The following is a 17,827-nucleotide window of genomic DNA, read 5'->3' as shown; positions in this document are numbered from 1 at the left end:
GCTACATTTAGTATTAAAATCCCCTACTATTATACATCTCCCAATCACTAGCCCTTTCAGCTCCTCTATTATAATTCTTTTATCTATTTCTATATTCGGAACATATATATTAATTAGTCTAAACAACACATTTTGATACTTAAACTCTATGACTATTATCCTCCCTGTCCTATCTTTATATATCTCTTTTATCTCATCTACCCTATGTTTTTTAATCATTATAGCCACCCCTCTTGCGTTCTTAGCCCCGTTATTATAATAAATCTCCCCCCCCCACACCTCCTTTACCTCTATAACTTTTACGTCATCCCAATTTGTCTCCTGTATGCATAGGATGTCACTTCTATATATATTTAAAAGTGACCTCAGTTTGCCTCTGTCCCTTAAACCATTCACATTAACAGAAGTTACTGTGGTCATGAGAGCTAAAAGAAAGAAAATATTTAAACCAAAAACCAAAGCAAGACTCACATGCCAGACCGCGGTCCTTTACTTCTCACTCCCCGTGTCTTCTCCTCCTCTGCTTTCCTTTTGGCGGCCAGTTCTTTTGTCTTCTTCCCTCCTTTTCGTCCTCTGCCCTCCTGTCTTTGCTCCTCATCTATTTTTTCCACCGGTTGTTCTGCTCTCCCTCGTTCATCGTCTGTATCCTCCGCCACATCATCGTCCTCCGCTTTTCCCCCCTGCTCCATCATCTGTTCGTCACCGTCCTTCTCAGCCATGTCGCCGCTGTCAGATCTATACCGCCATTCCAGTTCTTTTTCCGCTTCCTCGTTCTCACCTCCCGTCTCCTCTTCAGCTCCCCTTCCGTCATCGCTCTCTCCGTCTTTATCCTCCATTTGTTCTCCTCTCTCCTCCTCTCTCGCCGCTGCGTTCCGTTCCTCACACTCCCGCGCATAATGCCCTGTCTTCTGGCACCTGAAGCACTTGAAATCAGGGCACTCCCTGAAGATGTGTCCTGGCTTGATGCAGAGTCGGCACACCCGCACCTGTCGATCATGTATCACTCTAAAGTACTCCGCTCCTCTCAGTGTCTCTAACTTGGTTGAGTACGGGAGTGATCGTACCTGCTCATTAAAGCGGACTTTTAAAAATCTTGTCCCGTCCGCAATCTCCGTCCCCGGCCACTTGCGCCGTTTGATGACAGATATTGGCCGCACACCCCACTCCTCCAGCCTTGCCAGTATTGTTGCATCTTCCATGTAAACAGGCAAGTTAATAAATGACACCACCATGTCACTGTTCACAATCTCCCTGCCATGCACTAAGGCTCCTTTTACACGCACGCCATCCAGGAGCTTGCGCTTTCCCACCTCATCCTTCATGGTGATTTCATAGTTTTTTTCCCCTCTCACACGGCATCCGCTCACCACTCCACATTGCACTGCTACTTCCCGCAGAATATCCATCATGGAAATCACCGCTGTTCCCTCCACCTCAACGTCCACTGTCAGCTCTTTCCCGTACTCTTTCTGCCGTCCTTCTCCCGTTTCTGGCCGATTCTCAATCCCGTTCCTTCCCTCTTCCTCCAGTGCTCCAACTCCACTGCTAGGCATTGTCTGCTCCGGTCCTTTGTCTGCTGCCATGTGGTCCATCCGTCAAATGAAAGCCTCCCCAAACAGCAAAAAAAGCTGTGGGGAGATTTAGAACTATAATTAAATCACGATTTTGTCGAAAGAATATAATCTACAAATCAACAAGAAGAAAAAAACACCAGGCTGCTGTATCAGCCTACTCTGCCAACAAACTTTTTCCTGCTTCCTTCACTTCCTGCTTTGCGCACCTGAACGAGATCAGACGAGATCGGGCGTGCTCAGCGTGGTATGGCCGTAAGCATTTATAGACTAGACCATATTAGCTTTTATACAGGGGGAGGACGTAAGGAGTGAGAGCGCTGCCGTGGCCAGAGACGGGACTCGTACAGAAACAATGATTAGATCCATAATGAATGAATGAATACGTTATTCCAGACTCAGAGTTACATATTTGAACGCAATGCATTACACTGCTTTGGCGTCATCGTTTGCGTGATCTTTTGAAGAAACGTAGCGTTGCAAAACCTGGGATGGATTAAGGTGGACCGCCGTCATTGCAGCTCTCTGCTACGTCACTACACTGTCCACATGTTTCACAAATAGAGTTTGAGGAGACGTCGTCAGAGTCTGTATGTTGCTTAAATTCTCCAAAACAGTGGGCGCTAAAGATCAGCGCACGGTAGGCCATTGCATCCAATGAGCTCGAGTTGAAATAGTATAATGCTTACAGCACCTGGTATTCCCAGGCGGTCACCCATCCAAGTACTAACCAGGCCCGACCCTGCTTAGCTTCCGAGATCAGACGAGATCGGGCGTGCCTAAGTTGGTATGGCCGTAAGCATTTATAGACTTGACCATATTAGCTTTTATACAGGGGGAGGACGTAAGGAGTGAGAGGGCTGCCGTGGCCAGAGGCGGGACTCGTACAGAATCAATGATTAGATCCATAATGAATGAATGAATACGTTATTCCAGACTCAGAGTTACATATTTGAACGCAATGCATCACACTGCTTTGGCGTCATCGTTTGCGTGATCTTTTGAAGAAACGTAGCGTTGCAAAACCTGGGATGGACTAAGGTGGACCGCCGTCATTGCAGCTCTCTGCTACGTCACTACACTGTCCACATGTTTCACAAATAGAGTTTGAGGAGACGTCGTCAGAGTCTGTATGTTGCTTAAATTCTCCAAAACAGTGGGCGCTAAAGATCAGCGCACGGTAGGCCATTGCATCCAATGAGCTCGAGTTGAAATAGTATAATGCTTACAGCACCTGGTATTCCCAGGCGGTCACCCAGCCAAGTACTAACTAGGCCCGACCCTGCTTAGCTTCCGAGATCAGACGAGATCGGGCGTGCCTAAGGTGGTATGGCCGTAAACATTTATAGAGTTGACCATATTAGCTTTTATACAGGGGGAGGACGTAAGGAGTGAGAGCGCTGCCGTGGCCAGAGACGGGACTTGTACAGAAACAATGATTAGATCCATAAGGAAGGAATGAATACGTTATTCCAGACTCAGAGTTACATATTTGAACGCAATGCATTACACTGCTTTGGCGTCATCGTTTGCGTGATCTTTTGAAGAAACGTAGCGTTGCAAAACCTGGGATGGACTAAGGTGGACCGCCGTCATTGCAGCTCTCTGCTACGTCACTACACTGTCCACATGTTTCACAAATAGAGTTTGAGGAGACGTCGTCAGAGTCTGTATGTTGCTTAAATTCTCCAAAACAGTGGGCGCTAATGATCAGCGCACGGTAGGCCATTGCATCCAATGAGCTCGAGTTGAAAAAGTATAATGCTTACAGCACTTGGTATTCCCAGGCGGTCACCCATCCAAGTACTAACCAGGCCCGACCCTGCTTAGCTTCCGAGATCAGACGAGATCGGGCGTGAATTTTTTTTTTTTTATCTTTTTAATGTTTTCAATTTGTTTACAATTTCCCGTCACTACTTACAGCAACCTGGCCTTCCGAGGAGGTCTCCCATCCAAGTACTAACCAGGCCCGACCCTGCTTAGCTACCGAGAACAGACGAGATCGGGCGTGCCTAAGGTGGTATGGCCGTAAGCATATATAAACTTGACCATATTAGCTTTTATACATGGGGAGGACGTAAGGAGTGAGAGCGCTGCCGTGGCCAGAGACGGGACTTGTACAGAAACAATGATTAGATCCATAATGAATGAATGAATACGTTATTCCAGACTCAGAGTTACATATTTGAACGCAATGCATTACACTGCTTGGGCGTCATCGTTTGCGTGATCTTTTGAAGAAACGTAGCGTTGCAAAACCTGGGATGGACTAAGGTGGACCGCCGTCATTGCAGCTCTCTGCTACGTCACTACACGGTCCACATGTTTCACAAATAGAGTTTGAGGAGACGTCGTCAGAGTCTGTATGTTGCTTAAATTCTCCAAAACAGTGGGCGCTAAAGATCAGCGCACGGTAGGCCATTGCTTCCAATGAGCTCGAGTTGAAAAAGTATAATGCTTACAGCACCTGGTATTCCCAGGCGGTCACCCATCCAAGTACTAACCAGGCCCGACCCTGCTTAGCTTCCGAGATCAGACGAGATCGGGCGTGCCTAAGGTGGTATGGCCGTAAGCAATTATAGACTTGACCATATTAGCTTTTATACAGGGGGAGGACGTAAGGAGTGAGAGCGCTGCCGTGGCCAGAGACGGGACTTGTACAGAAACAATGATTAGATCAGTAATGAATGAATGAATACGTTATTCCAGACTCAGAGTTACATATTTGAACGCAATGCATTACACTGCTTTGGCGTCATCGTTTGCGTGATCTTTAGAAGAAACGTAGCGTTGCAAAACCTGGGATGGATTAAGGTGGACCGCCGTCATTGCAGCTCTCTGCTACATCACTACACTGTCCACATGTTTCACAAATAGAGTTTGAGGAGACGTCGTCAGAGTCTGTATGTTGCTTAAATTCTCCAAAACAGTGGGCGCTAAAGATCAGCGCACGGTAGGCCATTGCATCCAATGAGCTCGAGTTGAAATAGTATAATGCTTACAGCACCTGGTATTCCCAGGCGGTAACCCATCCAAGTACTAACCAGGCCCGACCCTGCTTAACTTCCGAGATCAGACGAGATCGGGCGTGCCTAAGGTGGTATGGCCGTAAGCATTTATAGACTTGACCATATTAGCTTTTATACAGGAGGAGGACGTAAGGAGTGAGAGCGCTGCCGTGGCCAGAGACGGGACTTGTACAGAAACAATGATTAGATCCATAATGAATGAATGAATACGTTATTCCAGACTCAGAGTTACATATTTGAACGCAATGCATTACACTGCTTGGGCGTCATCGTTTGCGTGATCTTTTGAAGAAACGTAGCGTTGCAAAACCTGGGATGGACTAAGGTGGACCGCCGTCATTGCAGCTCTCTGCTACGTCACTACACGGTCCACATGTTTCACAAATAGAGTTTGAGGAGACGTCGTCAGAGTCTGTATGTTGCTTAAATTCTCCAAAACAGTGGGCGCTAAAGATCAGCGCACGGTAGGCCATTGCATCCAATGAGCTCGAGTTGAAAAAGTATAATGCTTACAGCACCTGGTATTCCCAGGCGGTCACCCATCCAAGTACTAACCAAGCCCGACCCTGCTTAGCTTCCGAGATCAGACGAGATCGGGCGTGCCTATGGTGTTATGGCCGTAAGCAATTATAGACTTGACCATATTAGCTTTTATACAGGGGGAGGACGTAAGGAGTGAGAGCGCTGCCGTGGCCAGAGACGGGACTTGTACAGAAACAATGATTAGATCAGTAATGAATGAATGAATACGTTATTCCAGACTCAGAGTTACATATTTGAACGCAATGCATTACACTGCTTTGGCGTCATCGTTTGCGTGATCTTTAGAAGAAACGTAGCGTTGCAAAACCTGGGATGGACTAAGGTGGACCGCCGTCATTGCAGCTCTCTGCTACATCACTACACTGTCCACATGTTTCACAAATAGAGTTTGAGGAGACGTCGTCAGAGTCTGTATGTTGCTTAAATTCTCCAAAACAGTGGGCGCTAAAGATCAGCGCACGGTAGGCCATTGCATCCAATGAGCTCGAATTGAAATAGTATAATGCTTACAGCACCTGGTATTCCCAGGCGGTCACCCATCCAAGTACTAACCAGGCCCGACCCTGCTTAACTTCCGAGATCAGACGAGATCAGGCGTGCCTTTTTTTTTTTTTTTTTTTCTTTTTATTATCAAAAAATATAGTTTACAATTCAAATTCAGTATTTACAATAATTTACAATCTTTTACAGTCATAACCAAAACCAGTATGACACACACAAGACATACAGACAGTTGATAATCACAAATGTACACAACAATCACATAGAGAGGTTAACCCTAATCATAGACAACAAACATTTGCGTCGGAGTGGTCTGACAGGTCTTAACAAGCAGGAAAAACAATGCCCACACTACACACTAAAACCTAACGTCCCTGATTCCGTTACCATGACTAAAGTGCTGTTCCTAACAAAAAACTGGTGAAAATCCTCCCTCCTAAGCGTGTGGACCAACCTTACATTCTTTTTAAAAGTTGCCACAAACCACTCCCATACCCGTATCACCCTCCCCTCATCTTGCGCAACGTTCCTCCTACATACAATTGCATGACGGACTGTGCTCAGCATGAAATTCACCAAATTAACATTCACATCTTTCACCTTTCCAACCACACCAAACAACAACAGTTTCTTCCATTCAACATCATTCCCAACCTTGATCCCACAGTGTACACTCAACAAATCCTTAACCTTCTCAAGAAAGACAAACAACATTGAACATTCAATAAAATAATGATCGAAGGTCTCATCCACCTCTTTACAAACATTGCACACTCTACCCACAGTCCTATCAATTTGGTGCAAAACAACATTTGTGAATACCCTATTGTGCCTGATCTTAAAATCATTGTGCTCACATTCAATAGAGTTATACTTCACATTCAAGTTGCCCCATATTTTCTTCACGTCAAACCCCTCAAAAACCCTTCCCCACACCTTCTCTGACGCTGGCCTCTTCATCCCACCACCCATCAAATCCATGTACACACTTTTTGTACTGACATCCTCAAACTTAACTCTCTTACCTCCCCTCTCCACCCCCAACTCGACCATCGTGTTCTCCTCGCCCATCCCACCCTGTCCTAACAGTAGTGTCATCCACCCTGTACCAATACTTTCCTTTACTCTTCTATACATCCCAACAACCACAGCCCCCCTCACGTCTCTATTAACCCTCCTTACATCCCTTATGATCACCTGTTCCGCCTTAAAAACGTTACCACCCTCCAACATTAAATGCTTGACCTGTTTAACACCGGCTTTCTCAAAATGTTTACTGACCAGTATTCTGTTATTGTGAAGTATTTTTGGGTTCTGAAAGATTGGCTGATTCAGAACCTCGGCTCTGTCCACACACTCATACTTCACATACTCCAAATATTTCCCCCATGCCTCAAAAACCTCTCTATAGAAATACGACATCCCTTGACACCTCGGTTTGTTAAACATCATAAAAAGACCATTCACACCACAACCACCATACCTGTGCAAATAGTCCTCAAAAAAACCCATCCAACAATACTCCTCCTTACCATATAAATATTTCTTAATTGTTTTCACTCGTAACGCCCTTTTCTTCACCTCCACATCTATCAATTTCAGTCCTCCATCCTCATACCCATTCGTCAAGACCTTATGCGCAATTTTGGCCGGTTTCCCATCCCACAAAAAATTGTTAACAGCCCCATTCAAATCCTTTACTACCCACAATGGTAGATCCAGGGTGCTCAGCACATGATTCACCCGTGACATCATCAAGCAATTCACCACAATCACCTTGCCCCTCAGTCTCAACTTCCTCATCTTCCATAAATTCAAATTCTGCTTTACTTTATTCAGAACCCCTGTCCACGTGACATCCCTTGCCTCCTTTTCATCCACACCTACATTCACACCTAATACCTTTATCATCCCCTTAGAAACAGTCAGCGGAATGTCACACTCGCTCATATCCACTGCCCCTACACAAAGGATCTCTGACTTTTCCAGGTTAATCTTTGCCCCCGATGCACTCCCATATATTCCCAATAACTCAATTACCCTTTTCACACTGGCCAAATTCCTAACTGTAATGCTTGTGTCATCTGCGTATTGATGGATTAAACTCCTACCTCCTCCCGGGATATTGATACCTTGTATGTGCTGATCCTTTTTTAGCATGGTGGCTAATGGTTCAGCCGTTATGCTGTACAATAATGCAGACAACGGACAACCCTGCCTAACTGACCTCTCTAATCTAAAACTATCCGTCAATACCCCGTTACACTTAACCCTACTCTTTGCATTGCTATACAATAATCGAATCCACTTCACTAACCTATCCCCAAAACCAAATCTCTCTAGCGCCCTAAACATAAACTCATGTTCTACCCTATCAAAAGCTTTGTTAAAATCTACACTCAAAACTACACCTCCCTCTTCTTTCATATGCCTCACTACATCCCTAACTGACCCTATCGTGTCCGCTATATCTCTCCCTGGAATACTGTAAGTTTGCGTTGATGAAACTATGGTCCCTACTACCGACTTAATCCGATTAGCTAGAATTTTGGCCAGTACCTTATAGTCAGTGTTCAACAGACTTAACCCTCTGTAATTCCCTAACTGCAATTTACTACCCTTATTCTTGTACAGTACCGATATTAACCCCGTCGACATCGACTTACTAACCATCCCTAACCTTTCCATTTCCCTATATACCTTTAATAAAATCGGACATAACAACTCACTAAAGCACTTGTAAAACTCTGCCGGCAATCCATCAGAGCCAGGACTCTTGTTATTAGACAGGCTGCTAACGGCCGCCGTCACCTCCGATTCTACTAACTCACACTCACATACTTCCCTATCACTATCCGATAACACATGCTCAACCGTCCCTAATACCTTGTCCACACTATCCTTATCTACATAGCCTTTGCTAAATAAATCACTGTAAAACCCCTGCACTCTCTCCAACACCCCCACAAAATCATTTACCACTTCCCCTCTCTCACCCTCTATCTGAGCTATGTATGTTCTACCCTGTTTCCGTTTTTCCAGCCCCAGAAAGAAAGACGTACATTTCTCCCCATCTACCGCATACTTCACCCGACTCCTAACTATCGCCCCTTTACACCTCTCCCTTTCATGAGATTCTAATTCCCCTTTAATGCCAATGTAGTCAGCTAAGTCCCTATTCACATCGTCATCTAACCTCCTCAATTCCTCAGCCATTCGCTCTCTCAATACACATTCCGTCCTCCTCTTTACTTGACTCCGCTTTTTACAATATTTTATGCTCAACATTTTCACCTTTATCTTCACACATTCCCACCATTCACACACGTCTGCATCATACCCCACACAATTCATTTGCTCCTTAACACACCCTCTCACCATCTCAATATACTCGCTCTCTTCCAACACACTAGTATTCAAACACCAAACTCCCCCCCCTGTCCCTCTACTTCTGTCACCCATCTGAAAGATTATTGCTGCATGATCACTATAACCAGTGAATTTATACTGTACGCTGCTCAAAGTATCAGCGATGTCCTGTCGCGCTAAACATAAATCGATCCTACTTTGCTTTAGCACCCCGTTCACTATCTGCCTCCTAGAAAATTCCCTCTTGGCAGCATTCCTAACCCTCCACACATCGACCAAACCCCCATCCTCAATCATTTTGAACAAAACCTTCCGGGCCGAATCCTGTCTAAAACTATCTCTCCTATAAACATCCAGCTTGCTACAAAACACATTAAAATCGCCCACGAGAACACAATTCCTAGTGCAGAGCAAACCAAGAGAGATAAAAAATAACCTTTTTTCCACTTCTCTGTTAGGTGCGTATACATTAATTAGTCTATACGTCACATTATTAACATCAAAATCAATTCCAATCACCCTCCCCTTCCCATCATTCAGAACCTCCTTCACATTCTCAACCACATCCTCCTTTACAAGTATTGCCACACCACACGATCTTGCCGTCCCACAATTGACAAATAACAGCCCCCTCCATTTCTCCTTGATTTCTGGCATTTTAGCCTGCGTCCAGTTTGTTTCCTGCAGCACTAAAATATCGGATTTGAAATTGATTAACACCTCATCAAACTTCGCCATATTGTTAAGACCGTTGATGTTAATTGATGTGAGTGTGACCATTGAAATCAAAAAACAAAGAGTGGGTATTACTGTTAAAATCATTTTTTCTTTTTACGTACCCCTTTCTTTTTCAAGTTCCTCTGTTCCTCATCGGAATCAACCCCTCTCCTGCGTCTGACCCTGGGCGCCCTCTCCCTACAAACAACCAACGCCTCATTCACCGACTTATTCTCCCCCTCCCTTCCATCAGCCAGCGTGGGGGGGGAACTTATAGGCGCCATACCACGCCAATAAGACGCGTCGGCTGTAGCCTCACTAGTCCCAGCACAAGACCCCCCGCCTGCATCTCCTCCTACTGTAGGCCACACGGCCGCCTGTAAAGAGAGGAGCCCCGCTTGAGAGCTCCTGCCCCCCCCCATCCCTGTGCCCCCATCTCCCCCTGATGCCGGGGCCATTGACACAACCAAATCAGCTTCTAGGCTAGCCCCCGTGCCATGTCCCTCCTCGTCCCCCAACTGTCCAGACCCCCGCAGCACCTTGGCTACGCCCTCCGCTGGTGTAGGGTGCCCAGATGCCGGTAGAGAGGAAAGCTCTACTTGAAAGCTTTGCCCCCCGGGCAACCCCGTGCCCCCCACACCCGGGTCCTTCAGCACACCCCGTAGCTGACTGTCCAAGACTGTCTCCCCGTCAGACAGCTCCCCGTGCTCCATCTCCTCTTCCGCACTCTCTTCCCCTCCACTTCCCTCACTCTCCAATGATACAGCCCTTGAGTCTGGGTCAACTGAGAGAGCACCCCCTCCCACCTGCTCCTCCTTACACACACAATTTTCCCTTCTATTACCACACTCTCTGCATTTAATCACAGCCACACACTCCCTTGCATAGTGTCCCTGCTTCCCGCACTTCCGACAGAGGAAGTCAGGACAGTCCCTCACTATATGTCCAGGCTGGATACACAATCTACATACCTTTAATTGTCTGTCATGGATGACACGGAAATATTCAGCACCCTTTTCAGTGTCAAAACGTGTGGACCAAGGCAAGGACCGTACTTCCTTGTTAAACTTCACCTTAACAAAGCGTGTTCCCTCACATATGTTCATCCCAGGCCACTTCCTCCTTGCAATCGGCGAAACTGCCTCCACACCCCAGTCCGCAAGCTTCTTCAGAATCTCCTCATCCGTAATGTACACCGGTAGACTCATAAAGGACACCACCATCTCATCCGATGTCAAGTCTTTTGCGACGACGCTGGTCCCCCTTATCCTGAAACCGTCCAACAATCGCCTCTTCCCGTTGGGGTGATTCATTGTTACTTCATATTTATTTAACGAGAGGTAGCGACATCCCAAGACCAATCCACATACGCTCTGCATCGCCCTTAGCATCTCCATCATCGGGATTTTCTCCTCTCCCACCAGCTCCACAGCCACAGACAACTCCCTGCTGTAGCTCGGGCCACCATCCGCAACCTTGTCCTCCTTCTCTCTCGTTGCTCTCTCCGCAGTCTCCGGTCTCCCGCCTAGTACGTCCTCCGATGTCCCCTTCGCCACACAACCACCATCCGTCACCGCACGAGGAGCCGTGTTCCGTTCCATGCCGTCTTCCAATCCAGTTTTCGAAACCGCGTGAGACATCGAAAAAAAACCGAACTAAAGTATACTAATACTCCCCCAAACAGCAAGCTGTCGGGGGAATAAACGACTAGACGAAAAAACTAACCAAAAAAATATCTATAAATACTTAATTCACCACCAAAAGAATCCTCACTCAAACACCGTCCGCCTCTCACCACTCAAGCACACCAAACACTTCCTCAATGGGCGTATCACTTCCTCATTGGCCCCGACCCTGCTTAGCTTCCGAGATCAGACGAGATCGGGCGTGCCCAAGGTGGTATGGCCGTAAGCATTTATAGACTTGACCATATTAGCTTTTATACAGGAGGAGGACGTAAGGAGTGAGAGCGCTGCCGTGGCCAAAGACGGGACTTGTACAGAAACAATGATTAGATCCATAATGAATGAATGAATACGTTATTCCAGACTCAGAGTTACATATTTGAACGCAATGCATTACACTGCTTGGGCGTCATCGTTTGCGTGATCTTTTGAAGAAACGTAGCGTTGCAAAACCTGGGATGGACTAAGGTGGACCGCCGTCATTGCAGCGCTCTGCTACGTCACTACACTGTCCACATGTTTCACTAATAGAGTTTGAGGAGACGTCGTCAGAGTCTATATGTTGCTTAAATTCTCCAAAACAGTGGGCGCTAAAGATCAGCGCACGGTAGGCCATTGCATCCAATGAGCTCGAGTTGAAAAAGTATAATGCCTACAGCACCTGGTATTCCCAGGCAGTCACCCATCCAAGTACTAACCAGGCCCGACCCTGCTTAGCTTCCGAGATCAGACGAGATCGGGCGTGCCTAAGGTGGTATGGCCGTAAGCAATTATAGACTTGACCATATTAGCTTTTATACAGGGGGAGGACGTAAGGAGTGAGAGCGCTGCCGTGGCCAGAGACGGGACTTGTACAGAAACAATGATTAGATCCATAATGAATGAATGAATACGTTATTCCAGACTCAGAGTTACATATTTGAACGCAATGCATTACACTGCTTTGGCGTCATCGTTTGCGTGATCTTTAGAAGAAACGTAGCGTTGCAAAACCTGGGATGGACTAAGGTGGACCGCCGTCATTGCAGCTCTCTGCTACGTCACTACACTGTCCACATGTTTCACAAATAGAGCTTGAGGAGACGTCGTCAGAGTCTGTATGTTGCTTAAATTCTCCAAAACAGTGGGCGCTAAAGATCAGCGCACGGTAGGCCATTGCATCCAATGAGCTCGAGTTGAAATAGTATAATGCTTACAGCACCTGGTATTCCCAGGCGGTCACCCATCCAAGTACTAACCAGCCCCGACCCTGCTTAGCTTCCGAGATCAGACGAGATCGGGCGTGCCTTTTTTTTTTTTTTTTTTTATCTTTTTAATGTTTTCAATTTTTTTACAATTTCCCATCACTACTTACAGCAACCTGGCCTTCCGAGGAGGTCTCCCATCCAAGTACTAACCAGGCCCGACCCTGCTTAGCTTCCGAGATCAGACGAGATCGGGCGTGCCTAAGGTGGTATGGCCGTAAGCATAAATAAACTTGACCATATTAGCTTTTATACAGGGGGAGGACGTAAGGAGTGAGAGCGCTGCCGTGGCCAAAGACGGGACTTGTACAGAAACAATGATTAGATCCATAATGAATGAATGAATACGTTATTCCAGACTCAGAGTTACATATTTGAACGCAATGCATTACACTGCTTGGGCGTCATCGTTTGCGTGATCTTTTGAAGAAACGTAGCGTTGCAAAACCTGGGATGGACTAAGGTGGACCGCCGTCATTGCAGCTCTCTGCTACGTCACTACACGGTCCACATGTTTCACAAATAGAGTTTGAGGAGACGTCGTCAGAGTCTGTATGTTGCTTAAATTCTCCAAAACAGTGGGCGCTAAAGATCAGCGCATTGCATCCAATGAGCTCGAGTTGAAAAAGTATAATGCTTTCAGCACCTGGTATTCCCAGGCGGTCACCCACCCAAGTACTAACCAGGCCCGACCCTGCTTAGCTTCCGAGATCAGACGAGATCGGGCGTGCCTATGGTGGTATGGCCGTAAGCATTTATAGACTTGACCATGTAAGCTTTTATACAGGGGGAGGACGTAAGGAGTGAGAGCGCTGCCGTGGCCAGAGACGGGACTTGTACAGAAACAATGATTAGATCCATAATGAATGAATGAATACGTTATTCCAGACTCAGAGCAACATATTTGAACGCAATGCATTATACTGCTTGGGCGTCATCGTTTGCGTGATCTTTAGAAGAAACGTAGCGTTGCAAAACCTGGGATGGACTAAGGTGGACCGCCGTCATTGCAGCTCTCTGCTACGTCACTACACTGTCCACATGTTTCACAAATAGAGTTTGAGGAGACGTCGTCAGAGTCTGTATGTTGCTTAAATTCTCCAAAACAGTGGGCGCTAAAGATCAGCGCACGGTAGGCCATTGCATCCAATGAGCTCGAGTTGAAATAGTATAATGCTTACAGCACCTGGTATTCCCAGGCGGTCACCCATCCAAGTACTAACCAGGTCCGACCCTGCTTAGCTTCCGAGATCAGACGAGATCGGGCGTGCCTAAGGTGGTATGGCCGTAAGCATTTATAGCCTTGACCATATTAGCTTTTATACAGGAGGAGGACGTAAGGAGTGAGAGCGCTGCCGTGGCCAGAGACGGGACTTGTACAGAAACAATGATTAGATCCATAATGAATAAATGAATACGTTATTCCAGGCTCAGAGTTACATATTTGAACGCAATGCATTACACTGCTTGGGCGTCATCGTTTGCGTGATCTTTTGAAGAAACGTAGCGTTGCAAAACCTGGGATGGACTAAGGTGGACCGCCGTCATTGCAGCTCTCTGCTACGTCACTACACTGTCCACAAGTTTCACAAATAGAGTTTGAGGGGACGTCGTCAGAGTCTGTATGTTGCTTAAATTCTCCAAAACAGTGGGCGCTAAAGATCAGCGCACGGTAGGCCATTGCATCCAATGAGCTCGAGTTGAAAAAGTATAATGCTTACAGCACCTGGTATTCCCAGGCGGTCACCCATCCAAGTACTAACCAGGCCCGACCCTGCTTAGCTTCCGAGATCAGACGAGATCGGGCGTGCCTAAGGTGGTATGGCCGTAAGCATATATAAACTTGACCATATTAGCTTTTATACAGGGGGAGGACGTAAGGAGTGAGAGCGCTGCCGTGGCCAGAGACGGGACTTGTACAGAAACAATGATTAGATCCATAATGAATGAATGAATACGTTATTCCAGACTCAGAGTTACATATTTGAACGCAATGCATTACACTGCTTGGGCGTCATCGTTTGCGTGATCTTTTGAAGAAACGTAGCGTTGCAAAACCTGGGATGGACTAAGGTGGACCGCCGTCATTGCAGCTCTCTGCTACGTCACTACACTGTCCACATGTTTCACAAATAGAGCTTGAGGAGACGTCGTCAGAGTCTGTATGTTGCTTAAATTCTCCAAAACAGTGGGCGCTAAAGATCAGCGCACGGTAGGCCATTGCATCCAATGAGCTCGAGTTGAAAAAGTATAATGCTTACAGCACCTGGTATTCCCAGGCGGTCACCCATCCAAGTACTAACCAGGCCCGACCCTGCTTAGCTTCCGAGATCATACGAGATCGGGCGTGCCTAAGGTGGTATGGCCGTAATCAATTATAGACGACCATATTAGCTTTTATACAGGGGGAGGACGTAAGGAGTGAGAGCGCTGCCGTGGCCAGAGACGGGACTTGTACAGAAACAATGATTAGATCCATAATGAATAAATGAATACGTTATTCCAGACTCAGAGCAACATATTTGAACGCAATGCATTACACTGCTTGGGCGTCATCGTTTGCGTGATCTTTAGAAGAAAAGTAGCATTGCAAAACCTGGGATGGACTAAGGTGGACCGCCGTCATTGCAGCTCTCTGCTACGCCACTACACTGTCCACATGTTTCACAAATAGAGTTTGAGGAGACGTCGTCAGAGTCTGTATGTTGCTTAAATTCTCCAAAACAGTGGGCGCTAAAGATCAGCGCACGGTAGGCCATTGCATCCAATGAGCTCGAGTTGAAAAAGTATAATGCTTACAGCACCTGGTATTCCCAGGCGGTCACCCATCCAAGTACTAACCAGGCCCGAACCTGCTTAGCTTCCGAGATCAGACGAGATCGGGCGTGCCTAAGGTGGTATGGCCGTAAGCAATTATAGACTTGACCATATTAGCTTTTATACAGGGGGAGGACGTAAGGAGTGAGAGCGCTGCCGTGGCCAGAGACGGGACTTGTACAGAAACAATGATTAGATCCATAATGAATGAATGAATACGTTATTCCAGACTCAGAGTTACATATTTGAACGCAATGCATTACACTGCTTTGGCGTCATCGTTTGCGTGATCTTTAGAAGAAACGTAGCGTTGCAAAACCTGGGATGGACTAAGGTGGACCGCCGTCATTGCAGCTCTCTGCTACGTCACTACACTGTCCACATGTTTCACAAATAGAGCTTGAGGAGACGTCGTCAGAGTCTGTATGTTGCTTAAATTCTCCAAAACAGTGGGCGCTAAAGATCAGCGCACGGTAGGCCATTGCATCCAATGAGCTCGAGTTGAAATAGTATAATGCTTACAGCACCTGGTATTCCCAGGCGGTCACCCATCCAAGTACTAACCAGCCCCGACCCTGCTTAGCTTCCGAGATCAGACGAGATCGGGCGTGCCTTTTTTTTTTTTTTTTTTAATCTTTTTAATTTTTTCAATTTTTTTACAATTTCCCATCACTACTTACAGCAACCTGGCCTTCCGAGGAGGTCTCCCATCCAAGTACTAACCAGGCCCGACCCTGCTTAGCTTCCGAGATCAGACGAGATCGGGCGTGCCTAAGGTGGTATGGCCGTAAGCATTTATAGGCATGACCATATTAGCTTTTATACAGGAGGAGGACGTAAGGAGTGAGAGCGCTGCCGTGGCCAGAGACGGGACTTGTACAGAAACAATGATTAGATCCATAATGAATAAATGAATACGTTATTCCAGACTCAGAGTTACATATTTGAACGCAATGCATTACACTGCTTGGGCGTCATCGTTTGCGTGATCTTTTGAAGAAACGTAGCGTTGCAAAACCTGGGATGGACTAAGGTGGACCGCCGTCATTGCAGCTCTCTGCTACGTCACTACACTGTCCACATGTTTCACAAATAGAGTTTGAGGAGACGTCGTCAGAGTCTGTATGTTGCTTAAATTCTCCAAAACAGTGGGCGCTAAAGATCAGCGCACGGTAGGCCATTGCATCCAATGAGCTCGAGTTGAAAAAGTATAATGCTTACAGCACCAGGTATTCCCAGGCAGTCACCCATCCAAGTACTAACCAGGCCCGACCCTGCTTAGCTTCCGAGATCAGACGAGATCGGGCGTGCCTTTTTTTTTTTTTTTTTTATCTTTTTAATGCTTTCAATTTTTTTACAATTTCCCGTCACTACTTACAGCAACCTGGCCTTCCGAGGAGGTCTCCCATCCAAGTACTAACCAGGCCCGACCCTGCTTAGCTTCCGAGATCAGACAAGATCGGGCGTGCCCAAGGTGGTATGGCCGTAAGCATTTATAGACTTGACCATATTAGCTTTTATACAGGAGGAGGACGTAAGGAGTGAGAGCGCTGCCGTGGCCAGAGACGGGACTTGTACAGAAACAATGATTAGATCCATAATGAATAAATGAATACGTTATTCCAGACTCAGAGTTACATATTTGAACGCAATGCATTACACTGCTTTGGCGTCATCGTTTGCGCGATCTTTTGAAGAAACGTAGCGTTACAAAACCTGGGATGGACTAAGGTGGACCGCCGTCATTGCAGCTCTCTGCTACGTCACTACATTGTCCACATGTTTCACAAATAGAGTTTGAGGAGACGTCGTCAGAGTCTGTATGTTGCTTAAATTCTCCAAAACAGTGGGCGCTAAAGATCAGCGCACGGTAGGCCATTGCATCCAATGAGCTCGAGTTGAAAAAGTATAATGCTTACAGCACCTGGTATTCCCAGGCGGTCACCCATCCAAGTACTAACCAGGCCCGACCCTGCTTAACTTCCGAGATCAGACGAGATCGGGCGTGCCTATGGTGGTATGGCCGTAAGCAATTATAGACTTGACCATATTAGCTTTTATACAGGGGGAGGACGTAAGGAGTGAGAGCGCTGCCGTGGCCAGAGACGGGACTTGTACAGAAACAATGATTAGATCCATAATGAATGAATGAATACGTTATTCCAGACTCAGAGTTACATATTTGAACGCAATGCATTACACTGCTTTGGCGTCATCGTTTGCGTGATCTTTAGAAGAAACGTAGCGTTGCAAAACCTGGGATGGACTAAGGTGGACCGCCGTCATTGCAGCTCTTTGCTACGTCACTACACTGTCCACATGTTTCACAAATAGAGCTTGAGGAGACGTCG

General features: G+C 46.5%; 15 non-coding genes and 1 pseudogene across 15 annotated transcripts; all 16 read right to left on the bottom strand.

The window, feature by feature from the left end:
• Positions 1–2,253: 2,253 nt before the first annotated feature.
• On the bottom strand, positions 2,254–2,372 carry LOC115559334 (5S ribosomal RNA). Its single transcript, XR_003979485.1, has one exon. It is a non-coding gene; the product is annotated as a 5S ribosomal RNA (ribosomal RNA).
• A 421-nt stretch (positions 2,373–2,793) lies between these two features.
• On the bottom strand, positions 2,794–2,912 carry LOC115559355 (5S ribosomal RNA). Its single transcript, XR_003979507.1, has one exon. It is a non-coding gene; the product is annotated as a 5S ribosomal RNA (ribosomal RNA).
• A 573-nt stretch (positions 2,913–3,485) lies between these two features.
• Positions 3,486–3,605, bottom strand: LOC115559368 (uncharacterized; annotated as a pseudogene).
• Positions 3,606–4,026: 421 nt separating this feature from the next.
• LOC115559348 (5S ribosomal RNA) lies at positions 4,027–4,145 on the bottom strand. The gene has a single exon (XR_003979499.1). It is a non-coding gene; the product is annotated as a 5S ribosomal RNA (ribosomal RNA).
• A 421-nt stretch (positions 4,146–4,566) lies between these two features.
• LOC115559421 (5S ribosomal RNA) lies at positions 4,567–4,685 on the bottom strand. The gene has a single exon (XR_003979564.1). It is a non-coding gene; the product is annotated as a 5S ribosomal RNA (ribosomal RNA).
• Positions 4,686–5,106: 421 nt separating this feature from the next.
• Positions 5,107–5,225, bottom strand: LOC115559363 (5S ribosomal RNA). The gene has a single exon (XR_003979516.1). It is a non-coding gene; the product is annotated as a 5S ribosomal RNA (ribosomal RNA).
• Positions 5,226–12,064: 6,839 nt separating this feature from the next.
• On the bottom strand, positions 12,065–12,183 carry LOC115559339 (5S ribosomal RNA). The gene has a single exon (XR_003979490.1). It is a non-coding gene; the product is annotated as a 5S ribosomal RNA (ribosomal RNA).
• Positions 12,184–12,762: 579 nt separating this feature from the next.
• Positions 12,763–12,882, bottom strand: LOC115559357 (5S ribosomal RNA). Its single transcript, XR_003979509.1, has one exon. It is a non-coding gene; the product is annotated as a 5S ribosomal RNA (ribosomal RNA).
• Positions 12,883–13,293: 411 nt separating this feature from the next.
• Positions 13,294–13,412, bottom strand: LOC115559354 (5S ribosomal RNA). Its single transcript, XR_003979505.1, has one exon. It is a non-coding gene; the product is annotated as a 5S ribosomal RNA (ribosomal RNA).
• Positions 13,413–13,833: 421 nt separating this feature from the next.
• Positions 13,834–13,952, bottom strand: LOC115559424 (5S ribosomal RNA). Its single transcript, XR_003979567.1, has one exon. It is a non-coding gene; the product is annotated as a 5S ribosomal RNA (ribosomal RNA).
• A 421-nt stretch (positions 13,953–14,373) lies between these two features.
• On the bottom strand, positions 14,374–14,492 carry LOC115559337 (5S ribosomal RNA). Its single transcript, XR_003979488.1, has one exon. It is a non-coding gene; the product is annotated as a 5S ribosomal RNA (ribosomal RNA).
• Positions 14,493–14,913: 421 nt separating this feature from the next.
• On the bottom strand, positions 14,914–15,032 carry LOC115559342 (5S ribosomal RNA). The gene has a single exon (XR_003979493.1). It is a non-coding gene; the product is annotated as a 5S ribosomal RNA (ribosomal RNA).
• A 419-nt stretch (positions 15,033–15,451) lies between these two features.
• LOC115559338 (5S ribosomal RNA) lies at positions 15,452–15,570 on the bottom strand. The gene has a single exon (XR_003979489.1). It is a non-coding gene; the product is annotated as a 5S ribosomal RNA (ribosomal RNA).
• A 579-nt stretch (positions 15,571–16,149) lies between these two features.
• On the bottom strand, positions 16,150–16,269 carry LOC115559356 (5S ribosomal RNA). Its single transcript, XR_003979508.1, has one exon. It is a non-coding gene; the product is annotated as a 5S ribosomal RNA (ribosomal RNA).
• Positions 16,270–16,847: 578 nt separating this feature from the next.
• On the bottom strand, positions 16,848–16,967 carry LOC115559358 (5S ribosomal RNA). The gene has a single exon (XR_003979510.1). It is a non-coding gene; the product is annotated as a 5S ribosomal RNA (ribosomal RNA).
• A 421-nt stretch (positions 16,968–17,388) lies between these two features.
• LOC115559420 (5S ribosomal RNA) lies at positions 17,389–17,507 on the bottom strand. Its single transcript, XR_003979563.1, has one exon. It is a non-coding gene; the product is annotated as a 5S ribosomal RNA (ribosomal RNA).
• Positions 17,508–17,827: the final 320 nt, after the last annotated feature.

This window comes from Gadus morhua, chromosome 14, assembly GCF_902167405.1.
Source record: "Gadus morhua chromosome 14, gadMor3.0, whole genome shotgun sequence".
Taxonomy (NCBI): Eukaryota; Metazoa; Chordata; class Actinopteri; order Gadiformes; family Gadidae; genus Gadus; species Gadus morhua.
The sequence above is the reverse complement of the archived record's forward strand: the minus strand, read 5'-3'. Positions and strand labels throughout refer to the sequence as shown.